We start from the raw sequence: 14,425 nt of genomic DNA on the forward strand, positions 1-14,425 counted from the left end.
GGGTTGCACTGAGACAACGAAATCTCACTCTGATTTACTTCGTGGGGGAGAGAGAGCTGGGCAGTCGTGTGTTGGCTTAGCACAGTTCTTGCCAGCTGGTCCAAGGAGAAATCAGGACTACCAAACGCAGCCCCTAACGTACAATACTTCACTGGCTCCCATTGTGCTTGGGAAAGTGTCTGGGATCCTACGGTGGACATTAGAATTGCTGTTTTCATTTTTTCCCAATTAGCTGTGAAATTATGTTCGCAACCTGCTAAAATGCCCACTTAGACTTCTGGGTAGCAAACATTTGCCCATCTGCCAAGAGGTTTTCCAGCCGACATTTATCTAAATAGAGAAATCAGACTGCTATTCACATTTGATTAACAAACACAGACTCTCATTAGCCCATGTGATTAAGATTCATTTGGGAAGTCACTTCAACACATACATAAAACCATCACTCCTTTACTCTGTGATGATGATAGCGAGGAAGAGAGGTCCTGTCTCACTCCAACTACGCAAAGGAAAAGCAGAAATGTTTGAGAAGGGTACTCTAAGAGCAAAAGGTCAAGCCAGTGCCAGGGTAACTCCACTGGTAATCAGAGTGATTCTCCCACCGAGCAATCTGTTGCAACAGGTCCCTAACACAACTGGGCTCGGCAGGAGAGAAGTCACCATTTCTTACCAGCCCACCAGAGATATCTACCTGGGTTCTCCTAAGCTCTGCAATTACAGCACAGCAGACAGGTCTTTATACATATTCTTAGGGTCTAGATTCTAATTCCCTGGGAGAGTACAGCTGAGATTCAGGATCCGGGTCTCCCTGCACAGAGATAGGAGCCAGGCTGTGAAATTTGCCGTGTAGGAAAGAATCCCATGTTCAAAGCTGCTGCAACTTTACTGTAAGAAAGCCTGCTTAAAGCAGTGTGCTGTGGACCACTGCAGTTCTCCCACAAGACTTGGGTGTCAGAGAATGTTGTTGCTTCAGTGTTGCTAAATAAAACGTCGCCTGTTGTTCATATGGTTCAATGCCGCAATTACTACAATCAATTTGATTTGTAATATGTCCTGTCTTATGAATCACTGAGTTATTAACCTTAACAATGTCAATGAGCTGCTAGTGTAATTGAGTCTCAGCAAATTAAGGTTTGGGGTAATTATTAAGAGCTGCTTTGTACACAGGAATATATTAATATGTTATTGATGCCATGCGATTATACTCTTGCACTGAGAGAAGACTTCAGAGTGACTGTAGCAAAAGATATAAAGCCAGCCCGAGCAGCCTCAAATGACAGTAGGTATGTTGGCATATTGATTATAACTCCCTTGCATTTCCCTTGTCATATTTATATAGCACTGAGTAATTTAACGTGGTGGTGCAGAACTTACAGTTATTGGCCTCTTTGCTTCCCAGATAACAGGCTGTGACAAGTGAGGTTTCTCTGTGAGGATAACATTCAGCCCCAGCACATCCTAAGGGTATGAATACCAGGCTGGACTGAAGAAATAAAATGGGAGAACATTAGACGCAGCTTTCATCATATTTCAGCGTAAAGGCACAACCCGCACCTACTGAATTTTCCTTCTAGGTGGATCACTGGGGGAGTTATTGCTCTAGGCTGGTTAGCAGCTGTTGGTGTGAACACTTGTGTGGCATTAACATTTTTACTTTAATGAAAATATATGCAAGTTCAAAAGAAAACAAAAATTGAAATGGCTAAAAAAAATCCATCTAAAATCCTGAGAAAGGAAAGAACTGAAACCCAAACAAATATGAAATACAAACGACAAATTTTGTAATGGCTTCTTCAAAAACACAATACCTGGAAGGATTTTAGAACTATAGGTGTTACAACAGGACAATCTGCTCTGTCAGTTGTACATGTAAAAATATAAGTACCAAGAAGTCTATCATTTCTTTTGTCAGCAGAGAATCACCTGCAATCATCTAAGCTCTTTTCAAAGGCTTCAAACTGAGCCGAAGGAAAAGAAAAGAAAAATAAACTAGAAAAAAGGATGTTCTGGGTAAAAATACAGCGTTAGAGTTTGTTGGATTAGTTGCTTCTTCTTAATATGAATCTGCATTTACGATGTTGTATTGCACTTCTCTTACCTATGAGATTACTGTCCTTGCAGGCCTGACACTTAAAGTGCTGTCACACTTTTCTGGTGAGAGAGATCATTTCCCTGTACAAACACACCCTCCCTGTATGAGAACTGTGATAGTGAAACTGGCTGCAGGAAAATGAGAGGCAATTTTTCAGCTGCCGAATATGGTTCTACTATCTCCATTTAGAGCAGAAAATCTCCCATTACCTTGGCTGTGCAGAGCATACAAAAAAGCTCGTTTCATTTCCCAGGCAGCGCTGGATTTGGGGAGATGTGATATCAGCTAGAAGTAAAATATTTATGCAAATATTTCTTCCCAGAGCAATCTGTATTTTTAAAGCTCTCTCCTCACCACAGATACGATGTCTGACTGTCAGCACTGAGCCTGCTGCTGGTCTTCCTAGAGGAGTCATCCGCTGCTAATGGCAAAGATTGTTAGTGTCACTTGCCAGTACTAAAGGTTCCCCTGAATTTGTTTGGTCTGTTGCTGGTGATTATTCCTTTCTGCAGGCTGGGTCTGAAGGAACAAGAAAATTGGACACATTGTCCTGGGGAGTCCTGCGGCACAAGCAAAAAGAGATAAGATACAAGGGGCAGGGAAAGTAAAACCAGGTATCTCGTTGACAGCTGTCTCCGACAGTGCAAACACTTCCCTGTTGCTCCTCTGTTAAGGGTCTCTGTGGCCAATACAGATTTCTGTGCTGTTACTGATCGGTATTGCAGATGCCCACAGTAGCAGCCAGGTGGGAAGTTAACATATTGCTACAGCAACACTTCCTCGGCCTAATTGAGCTGCAGACTTCAGTGTGCTATTTGGCTCCTTAGCTAAAAAACAGCCCTGTCTCCAAAGTGCTGATTGTCTAATAGAGAGAAGAGAGAGCACATGGAGGCACTGGAGTCCACGCTAGTGGAAGAGGGTGGCGGTGGGTGACAGGGCCTGATGAACAGAGGGACAATGCCCTCATGGTCACTCAAAGGCTGGGTGAAGCCAGCTTACCTCAGTGCTGTAAGCAGCCCTAAAAACAACTTGTGAAACGGGCTTTGCAAGCACCAGCAAGCAGTTTTGAATAGACCTAGAGCAACAGCCAGTTGGGGTGAGAGATGGGGATGCCTTCTAATTAGGAAGAAAAGGAATTGTTCTCCACTAGTCCCCCCTGTGATCTCATCCCTTGTGCACAGGCAGGAATGTTAAGGCACCGTCACAGAAAGGAGCGCATTGTTCCTTGTGTCTCTTGGCAAGGGGAGGTGAGGCACAGGTCAAGCATGAGGATGGGCTGGGGCAGCCCATGGGGCCCAGCAGACCCCCTGGGTGCTCAGCTTCTCTCTCCAAAAGCCCAGCCTGTGGCCACCAGCTCCAGGGGAATCCCAGCTCCTCTGGTCATCGGCCTGGGACCTGCCCAGGGCCCATCTGAGTCCTTCCTCGTAGTGATTAAATATGCCGTTCCTAATAAGTGGTGACATGGCAATTTTCTCCATCACGTCAGTTGTCAAGGGGGACAGCAGATTCCCCTCACAGCCCACAACTTCACTGTCAGCCTCCCTGAGACACGCTGAGGAGAAATAAATCAATTACGGGGCCCAGCAACTGCGATCTGCTTCACAGCAGCTGCCCCAGACGGATGGGACAACACTTCTGGCTCAGTGCTGACAGCCTCCCCTGGAGCAGAAAGCCTCGGTGCTGTGGGGCTGAGCAATGCAGAGGTGTTTTTCCCCTGTAAAATGGATCCTGGCCCCCAGCTGCCCCTCGCCTTCCTGGGGCTGGCTGGGTGCTGGGCAAAGCACAGCTTGGGGGCTGTCTGCTCGCAAAGCAAGCACCTGGGTTCCTGCAGTTGTGGCATGGACATACAGTGTATGTTCCTGTTTGAGAAGAAAAGGCAAAGCTGATAGAGAGCATAAGGGTCTTGTGGGATGTACAGTCAGCCCAGGCATCAAGTGATGCTCTGTGCTGAGCACATGGGCCAAGTGATCCCACTCAGAAATTTGCTCTTAGTTTCCTGAGGACTACTCATCAAAACAGCCTTTTTATTTCATTTTTTTTCCCCTTTGTATTCTTCACTTGCATCTGCTGTTTTCAGGGGCAGAAGTGCTGGTACAAAAATTCCCTGGTTTAGAAATCCCTCCTGAAATTAACCATCTAGAGCATTTGAGCCTGATTTCTGAGGATGTCTTCTGGCCAGAAGCAGTGGGGATAGTGCTGATTTGTAAGAGTTAAGTGGCTCTTGTTGGAATTATGGGCTTTAATTTTCTGTTCCTCTTAGCATTCATTTACTGACACAACTAGCCGCTTGCTACCTTTATTAGTGCAGTTGGTGGGCAACTTTCCAAATCAATTAATGTTATTGTTTCATTTCTTAGGGCTGTAAAATCACAAGATTTATAAGAAATACGTAAGTCTATGAAGTATGCCATAGAACTATGGCAGAGATGGAGAGTAATTAGATCAGCTAGAGCCACTGCAATCCCATCTGCTGAGCATGTTCCATTAAAATACCTTTCTCTTTGCTTCAAGAAATATTATTAGCTTAAATATCACAGGAAGGGGGAAGAAAAACACAACGGGTTTTCATATTAATGCTTCTCAGATACATTTGAAGGGGAAATGGCAAACAGCTCTTCTCTCTTGGGGTGCTTTTTCCCGTTAGAGCCGGTATCCTAAGCAGGACTTGGCACTGAAAGCAGACCCGTCAAGAAGTGCCCTTGGCATTGGCTTGGCGTTCTTCCCCTTTGGAGAACAGCTAAAAAAGTTGGAGGGGACCAGCGAAGCAAAGCCATAAGAGAGATGACCAGGTCCCTGGAGGCCTGATCTCCTGTGAACTGACAGAGGAACAAGCTGTGGGGACCTGAGTGGCCTCCTGGTTGTGGAGGGACCGAGAGGTTGCGGTCATATCTGAGGCACCTGGAGAGAGCTGCTGACAGCATGGGCCTGTGCAGACAGACCTGCAGAAGGCTTCCTCTGGCCTGGAGGTGCCCTAGGCTAAATGCTCTCTTGTATCACACCACAGTTCAGACCGGATGGGATCTCTGGAGGTCTTTAGTCCAACCTCTGCTCCGAGCATGGCCAACTACAAGGTTAGATGAGTTCGCTAACCTGACACGATGGATAAAGAACAGGTGGGATGAGAAGGACGGTGGCAGAGCAGAACAGGCAGGTGTCTGAGTGCCCGTGCTCCTCTCCAGGTGCTGGACTACCTCTAGATATGGCCTCAAATGCCAGAGAAGTCTTTAACTTTGTTGTACAGCAGCAGGAACAGTAGGGAGTGTTCACGAGCTGTCACAGCTCCAGCGCACACTGCTTCCATTCATCTTTTATCCTCAAAGAATAAATAGCCTGAAGGGGCTATAATAATGGTCAAATTGTGCAATGTAAATTAAAAGCAAATGAAAGAGCAGAAGCCACTGAGACAGTGGAAAGCATCTCCCAGCAAGCAGGACTGAAATCAGCCATCCCAGGGTCCTCCAGGTGGGTTTGCCCCTGGACTGGTTTTAAAGGTCCTTGTGCATTAGCGCTCTTTTTTTTTTTTTCATTGGTAAACTGAGGGAACGAAAACTTCTTTCTCTAACCCTCAGTCTTGTCTGTCTAGGCTTAGATTACAAGCCACAAGGCCCCGTTCTGTTCTTCTAAAGCTCTCTGTGATAGCTCCATTTGAAGCAAGCATTCGCCACGGACCTCGTGCCGCTGCATGCTGTTGTGCAACAACACCTTGGTCCAGAGGCGGTTTGTTTTCAGCTTGCATTGATGTCCTCTCTTCGTAACTTGGATGTCGGACTGTACAGCTTGCTCAGTCTTGGTGCTTTCTCCACGACCACAAAAAAGCGAACCACTTGGGGTGGCTGCTTTACTTGTTATCTTTAATAACCTAATTTTGACCACATAGGCAGATATCAATTCAAGGATTATGAGAGGGAACAACAGCTTAATAGTTTTTAATGTTTTTTACCTTCCTGTATCTTCGGTGACATTGCTTTTCTTTTTCTTTCTTTCCTGAATCAGCTTACCAGGGAATAATTGGATCAACCACCAAAAACCCCAGTTGCAGAATTCATGGAATTATTAAACCTTGAGTTTGGAGGATTATAACCAGCAGGTGATTTTAATTTGCTGCAGTGGTCAGCAAAGGTAAAAATGATGTCAATACATTTGTAATCTTGTGTCGCTGCCTCAGTTATTTAATGTGTGTGGAAGGAATAAATTGCGGAGCACTCTCTTACGGTCTAAAGGACAAAGATTAAAGAAAAAAATTGACTGGTCATTTTAAGTATGAGATGCTTGTATCTAAATGTTTAACATTTAAATTTTACAATAAAGTGATGCTTTAAGGAGTTACGTGCCGATTTGGGACAGGAACATTAGGTTCATCTGAGCTGAAGTGCTGGAGCTAAGCACTGCCTCAAAGACATCTTTGTGCCGCATTGCTAAGCAACCCCATCCGCAGCTCTGTGGCCTGTTAATTTCAGAAGTAAGCTTCAGAAATGAAACTCCCAATTTCGGGAAGGGGATGAAGGAAGCAGAAATGTTAATTTTGTCATCTGTTGTCTGCTTGTAAAGGGGGGCTGCAAAGTGGCAGCTGGTGGGATGGATCGGAATTAATAGCCTTTTGCAGCCAACAGGCTTTCCTTCTTGACGTTCAATGCCTGGAGCTTTCGGGATTACCAGACTCCAAGAGGAAAAGGAAAGGCTGATTGACTCGCCAGGAGGGGAACGGGCGAGCGAGCCTTGGGCTGACTGGGGCCAGGAGCAGAGCTCACGGGGAGCTTATTACGAGAGGAGAGGGTTTGGTTTGGGGAAAGTTCAGTCCCCAAAGGCAGAAGTGAGGGGTGAGATAGCCAGGATAAAAAAAGCAATAGAAACACACCAGTAACAAGATAAGGAATTTCCTTTAAGATATCCGGGCCCATCCTGTGTGTGTGGCCTGCGGCCCTGTTTTCAGGCTGATTCAGGTTGCACCGGTGACAGAGGCCAGGTGGGCCCAGAGGATGGAAGAGTGACTGAAAAATGGGATGCTCTTCGTCTGGAGCATAACAAGCACGAGTATTACATTATCCAGGTCAGAAAGAGTCAGCTCCATTTACTATGGCTGCGCTTGCCTTTACAACAGGGCAGCTCAGCTTAATGTTTGTTTGTTTGTTTTCTTAAATTGATTCCCAGCTGACTTGGTCTGAATTGGAGGTACAAAATGAAATGAGAGCACCCACACTCCTCTGAGCACCAGTGAAGCAACACTGTTTTAAAATTTTGCCTTTAAATAAATCATGCTGACCTTCTTGTACACAAGAAAAATCAATCGCTGAGATAATCTTTCTTCCCCTACACCTGGCACGATCCTTCTTACAGAACACAGAGCAGCAGCCAAAGGGTTAAGGGAGGAGGGGGGACATGTAGGTAATTCGGGGTAACCCTTGGAGCTGGGTGAGTCCAAAGAGGAAAAACACCTCAATGTATACACACATCCTGGGTGTGATAATGGAAACAAAGCTGCAGCGATACCACGGGAGAATTTAGTTCTCAGGTATCATATTTTATTCTAGAAGGAGGGAAAAAAAAAAAAAGGAAAAAAAAATGATGTGAACATTTTCCTCCTAATATTGTCAGACAACTACAGTAGCCATGGCAACCAGAGGAGCAAACGTCTCAGGGACTGTATGTCTGGTAAACATATTCTCTGGACTCCCATTTATTATGTTATTAAATAGCATGTTTGCGCCGAGACCCAGCACAATATATTATTACACTGTTATCACTAAGGGCCAAACCCACTGGTTGAGCACTCAGCAGAGTTACCAGGCCTCGATGCAGAAATTACAGCCCGTGGTCCAGGGACTCCTTGTGGGAAAACAAACCCGGCAGCTCTGCCAACAGCCCAGCCTCCCGGGAGGCTTGGTGGCGAGGTCGGTCCTCTCGCTGGAGTCTCGGCATGGGGGCCAAGAGCCTGCCATCGATGCCAGAGCTGCTCCTGTAGCTCTGGGAAGAAAAGCCCAGGCAGGCAGAAAAGCCTTCATCGGCAAGGTTACGGCTTGGTCCTGCCCACACTTGGGAGCTGGGAGGAGGTTTTAGTCCCTGCTCCCTGTCTGCACATGGAGCCCCTGCTCCCTGCCTGCTGCCCAGCTGTGCTGCAAGCCATTAGCAGAAAAAACAGGAGACTTCACACTTCTGCAAAGGATTGGCTCCAGATGTTATAACACAGCACTCTGTGTCTTTCCTCAGCGTAGATGCTGAAGAATACATTTTACCATTTTACTGCTCCCCACCTCTCCTCCCTGCTGGTTGCATTGCAAAAAATAACACGAGAAAAGCAGTAAAGCTGACCCCAGATGTAGAGTGAATGCAGCTCTGGGCAGTTCAGGAGCAGGAGGCTGAATCCTGTAACTGTTGTTCAGTGCTGCAGGTACACGTGTAGATGAAACAGAATCCCTTCCTGCACACCCCCACGGCGTGTGCTTCTCTGTGGAATGCGACAGGAGCCCTCGGCTCTGCAGCACCATCCAGCTGGGCATTACCTCGCTCCAGGTCCCCGTCCTCCTTGCCCCTGTGACAAACCCTGCTCTGCCACCTCTCACAAACGTTGGCCTCATCTGCTTAAAAACCAACAGTGAAGTCTTGGTCTTCCACTGGCTTCTCACTACTCCAGTAGATCTGCTAAATACTGTTATTATTGTGGTAGGTTACTTGAATGCAAACCCTCTCAAGACCTGAAAGTCTAGTAATTTCCCTTCTGCTCCTACAAGCGTTGTTTTAGGAGCTTTTTCAGGCTGGAGGCTCCATTCCATGCTAATCCCATAAGCAGCCCTGTCAGGTTTCATGGCGGGAGTCAAGAGGGGAATGAAGAAGAAATTCAAGCAATGTGCAGCCTGCCTGAAAATCCAACCTGAGCAGCCCCCAGACAGAACCTTTGTCCAAGTTTATTTCCCTTCAGCCGCCGGGTACAATCAGCAGATGTGGCCTCATTTCAAAGGCTGCTTTTCCTCAAAGAGCAAGGAAGTGCTTGTTGCTCTGCCTTTACTTTGCCTTTGCTTTTCTGCAACAAGTCTGTTTTATGGCTGGCTACCAAAGGAAACCTAAAAAGCTCTGCCTCCTGCTGCACTGCTCTCGAAACTATGCTGTCTTGAAAGCAGAACCTTGAAGCTTAGCAAAAGTTCGCTGAATGCAGTTTCTTGAACACAGTAATAAAAGGTTCACGCACAATTATTTTTAAAAAGGGAAGGAAAAGAAATGAGAATTTAGCATGCTCCTCTAATAATCAAATTAACTGTAACTTGGCCTGCTGCCCTTGTCTTGCTAATTTTGACAAGTAGCTTTTGGGAATTAAACAATCTAAGCTGAGGACAAGGCAGGCAGCATGTAGGCTTCTCATTTAAAAAAAAAAGACTTTCAAGGGAGCATGAATGCTTACAAAGCAGAGACACACTTCTTCTAATATTTTTCTTTACAAACGCACTGTTTTTATCCTGGGAAACCCACTGAGAACAAGCAAATCTGGGGCACAAATAACGGTAGGATGCAGAAAGGGATAGGATAGCTGTGCAGAGAGCAGGGCTGTCAGCACGGCACAGCGCTTCAGGAGCAAGGTTCACTGAAAGGTTGAATTTGATGTTTCACTCCTCCATTTCACAGTAAAAAACAAATGTCTTGATGAAGAAAATCCCCCAGAGGAGAGACCCTCTGAAGGGTCCTTGCCCCTCCCAAGGCAAAGTCAGGTCCTGCCTCTCTCAGATGGGCATGGGAAGGGGCTGGGGCAGGCAGATAGGGCACAGAGGCTTTTCCAAACCAACCCCTCTCTCCTTCCCCTCCCTCCCTCAAAACAAAGGTTTTTTCCTCCCTCCTTGGACTTCTCCTCAGCCTTCCTGGTTCCCATCTGATTCTAAATCAGGACCACACCAAGACGCTGTACACGGTGAGCATTGACTGAGCGTTCAATAGCAAACGTGTTCTGATTTTCTCCCCTTGATTAATTTTGTTAGAGAGGTGATGAACTCCACCTCTGACCTCCCCTCCCCGCCTGTCAGTCGGCTTCCACTGATGCAGGCAGCTTTTAAGCGACTCTGGTAACTCAATCATCCCTGCAGAGCCTTTTTGTGGCTGGGAATAGAACATCTTTTGTCCGCAATGGGGAAGTGAGATTAATGACTCTGAGTGGCCCCAGCGATTTCAATATTCATGTTGTGGGTAAATGTGCTAATGCTAATGGAGTGACCTACAGCATCATGTTGTAACATCGCTGATTAACTCCACCTCTGGTTCTTGAAGTCTAAGCTGGGAGAGCTCAATTGTGTGGGAAAGGTAAAATTGCTTTGCTCTTTCCTTGTTTCCCCCATTTCTCATGCATAATATCACTGCTGTTCCACTACTTGCAGCACTGCTTTTGAATACTGCCGTGTTTTGCAGTCCAGATGTGGAAGCATCAGGCCGTGCACCTGTATGAGGCCTGGCCCACCTCTCTGGACCTTGGGCTTCACCTCCTCTTGAAGCCCAGTCCAAAGAGCAAGTATCTCAGCCAAGCCTCAGCACGAGATCTTGCAGTGCTCCGGGGATCTCTCTGGCTGTGCTAATTTCACCCTTGGGGCACCAAGAAACAAACAGAGCTCCTCTCCCATCTTTTCTGATCCACACCCTTCCTACTCCTTCACCTGCCAGGGTTTTTACCTTTCCTCTGGCTCCACCTTGACGTATCAAAATGCTTTCTGGAGCACAGTAACTCCTTGCTACCTGAACACCAGACTTCATTCATTTCTGTGTGCAGTGGGAGCACCTGGAAGCTCTCAGTGGTCCTAAAAATTCCTCTGCTAAGTACTGTGCAAACAAGGACTTAAAAAAAAAAAAAAAAAGGGAAAAGGTAGGTTTTGCTCAAAGATTTGACAAAGTATTTAACTTTGTCCAGAGCTTGATATAAAAATGGAGACTTTAAGAAGGCTGCCAGCCAGAGTTTGGGGTTTGCTTATAATTTGTAAAAGGCCTGGGATTTAAGGGACAGAAATAAACAGAAATGTTGAAAAATTTGCAGATTTCCTTTCTATTAATAGCATAGGGTGTTTAGACAGAGAAACAGAAAGAATCCTAGACAGAGGTGCTGTGGGGAGCTGACAGTCATATAATTTATTTGACAAAGAGAAGTTATTCACCAAACGGGACTTTTATTAAAGGTTCTGGACCCGTTTGGAAGAGCAGAGCTGGCTGTGCTGTCCCTGGGCTGGCTCTGCAACCCCTCGCTGCTGGGAAAAGCCCGCTTCTCCCAGAGGTATTTTGGCTTTGTCCCTGCCATTTGCTGTGCAGAGCTGAACATAAAACAAATCAGAGGCTGCCCTGGGGAAGGTGAGGGGTGGGAACAGGCATAATGTAACCCGCTATCAGGGAAATGAGAGCACGGTCGTCACTGAGGGTTGCCCCTCCTGCAAGAAATCAATTCAGCTGAATCAATGATGCTGAGAGGAGAGAAAGGAAAAAGAAAAAAAAAAAAAAAAAAGAAACCTAAAGCAGCCACAGAGAGCTGTGCATTTGCACATGCACAAATCACACAAGGGCTTCATTAATGATACAAACCGCAAAGGGAGCACGACGTACCTGCCCAGGTAGGAGCACTTTAATCTGTGAAAAGATGAATCAAAGCAAGACTGGAGAAAGTGAGAGAGGAGCAAAGGACAGGTGAGTGGAAAGTAGGCCAAATTAGCAATGCAGGGAAAACTCCAGCAATCAGCAGATGTCCTGGGGCAAAGTCAAAGCCCCCTTTACATGGCAATCATTTTCTTTAGAAGTACAAACTTCCAGCAGCCACATACAGAAAACCACCCCAAATCTCCACTACTTTGTCAAAAGCTTACCGCCACCCCTCATCTCATCCATGCTGCATTAAAATGGATAACCTCTTAGCAGAAGTGGGAAGAAAAGCATTAAAACCAGAAGAAAATAACCTGGCGAGATGGTCAGGTAACAGATGCGAGTGACAGCTCATTGCAGCAGGCACTGGGCACCAGTGGGTTGCAGCCCTAGCAGGCAGGGAACCCTCAGCCTGGGGTCCAAGAGCTCCTGCACCTGCAGCAAAACGCCAGCACAAACCCCTGGAGATGCCCGAAAGGTCAGAGAAAATAGGCTCCTGTGTTAAAATGTTGTTTTTGTTTCTGAAATAGAACTAATTCTAGGGAAACACAAGCTCCGGTGAACATCCTCTATTTCTCTGCAGTGGGGCTGACACAAAAATCTGAAGTTTAGATCAATATTTTGAAACATGCTGACAAACACCCTCTTGTTTTGACTCAAGCTGATTTTTTTGTTGCATTTGTTCTCCCTCTCCAAAACAAGCAGAGTAAATGTGCCTTTCTGGTCAGCCTTTTCCTGTGCCATTCCTGCTCCTCCATTCCGCATCAGATACACCTTTCTAGGAAACTTTTTTTTTTTTCAGTTGAAGTGATTCCATTTAGATTTTTTCAGATAATTTCACTTTTCATGTAGCAGCAGAGGAACGGTAGCATTTTTCTGCCTGCCAGAATCTGGGCCAAAAGGCATAATTACCTGTGCAGAGCCACGGCCAATATTGGAACTAAGACTGGTGACCAAGAGCTGTACCTGGGATTTGTAACACCTCTGTCACTGTCCCCTGGCTGGAGCAGTGCCTGCAGCGGTTCCAGAGCAGGCTGAGCCCTTCTGGTCAGCAAATGGTCCTGGTTACCCTCTCTAATCAGCTAACGGGCAGGTACAAATGAGGCAGGTCATTTTTAGGAGAGCCACAACAGAAAAAAAAATGACAGCTCCTCGTTCACCCAGCTCTAACCAGGCCAGAGGCTGGAGCACCAGCACCCACGGAGGGCAGTGCAGGAGCCACGTCTCAGCCTGCATGGCTGGAGATTTGTTACTGGTGCTGCTCTTTCCAGTGCTGTGATAACAGGGAGCAGCAGGGCCTCATCCTGCCTGGGTCACGTCACTCAGCCAACGGGACAGTAGCCGCTGGCTGCTGCTAAAAGCATCTGTAACTTAGTGCCTTTGGCTCTTGCTCAAGTAAAGGAAATACAACTAAAGCCAGGAGTGACAAGTCTCTTCCCCAAAAGCTAAAGCACTGCGTCTGTGGGAGTGAGAGGCAAGCTGCTTCTGCACAGACCCAAGGGCCTGAGCTACTGATTTCCCCTCCTTCCCACCGCGTAAAGGACAAGCTGTCCCCAAAAAACAATTCTGAGTTGTGCTCCAGTGCTGCAGGAGCAGGCTCTCACGGGAGGACAGGCTGCTCCCCACGGCCCCGCAGGCTCTTCCCTAAGGAATGGGATGCGAAACTGGGTGGTAGGAGAAGAAATGAGACTGGGACGTGGAAGCAGTGCTGTCTAGAAATGCAGGAGGCTTACACGTGCACTGTGGGAAGCCTCATCCTCAGCTTTTTTTTTTTTTTTTCTGGGAAAGCTTCCAAGGTCAATATTTATATTCATATCAAGAGGTTTTCTGAACACCACTTACCATTAGCAGCTAAAATCTGGCCACCTGAAAAGGCTGCAAGACAAATCATTGTCTGCTCATCTCGGAGAGCTCCTTTTACAGGCTGCAAGTCGGGAGGCTGCCTGGGCTGTGCACAAGCACACCTGAGCACCGTGCAGGATTTAATACTGCTTTCCGTGATGCTCCAGGGTGGCCTCTGCAGGGTATTCTGGAAGACGATGCTCCAAACGTGGGTGCCAGGACTGTGCTCAGCCCAGCACCATTTCCTGACATATAGGTGTGCCCGGTTCCAGACTATCAGTGTTGTAGACTGAGAAACCAGCTCTCCACGGATTATCCCAGTGGGAGTTACAGGCAGACAATATGCTTTTCCCAACCAAGCCCGCACAAGTGTTGCTCAGGACCTTGCACAGCAGGTAACTCACAGAGAAATATACGTTATGCTTGGATTTGCTGGAGTGTTTGCCAGTTTATGAGGATAAAATTAATTAGCAAAGCTCATTAGTTTCAAAGAGAATTTCATTTAGGCTGAATATACATTCCTTGGGCTCTTTCTGCAAAATACAGAATGATGAATTTGAGACTAATCTTCCCTCCCAGAGTAATGGTGAACATTAGCGAAGTGGTGAGATTTAATCCAGGGACCGGTTTTGTTGCTGCAAACATCTGGATGGAAATCTCAGGCTGACGAGTTTGGGGGCAGCGTTAGTTACATCTCTGATGATAATTTAAAAATCTGTCATACAGGGTGTTGTTGGTTTTTTTCTATTATAGCATGTCTAGTACTAGTTATACAGGATCTTGTGCACAACCTGTGCATTGCAGAGGTCCCAGATATTAAAGCCTGGATGAATTGCTTCAGCACTGTCCTAGCGATGCAGCTTTTGAAGCACGGAGTTGAAGAGCTTTCCCTTGTCTTGACAG

Source organism: Cygnus olor, chromosome 22, assembly GCF_009769625.2.
Source record: "Cygnus olor isolate bCygOlo1 chromosome 22, bCygOlo1.pri.v2, whole genome shotgun sequence".
NCBI classification, from domain to species: Eukaryota; Metazoa; Chordata; class Aves; order Anseriformes; family Anatidae; genus Cygnus; species Cygnus olor.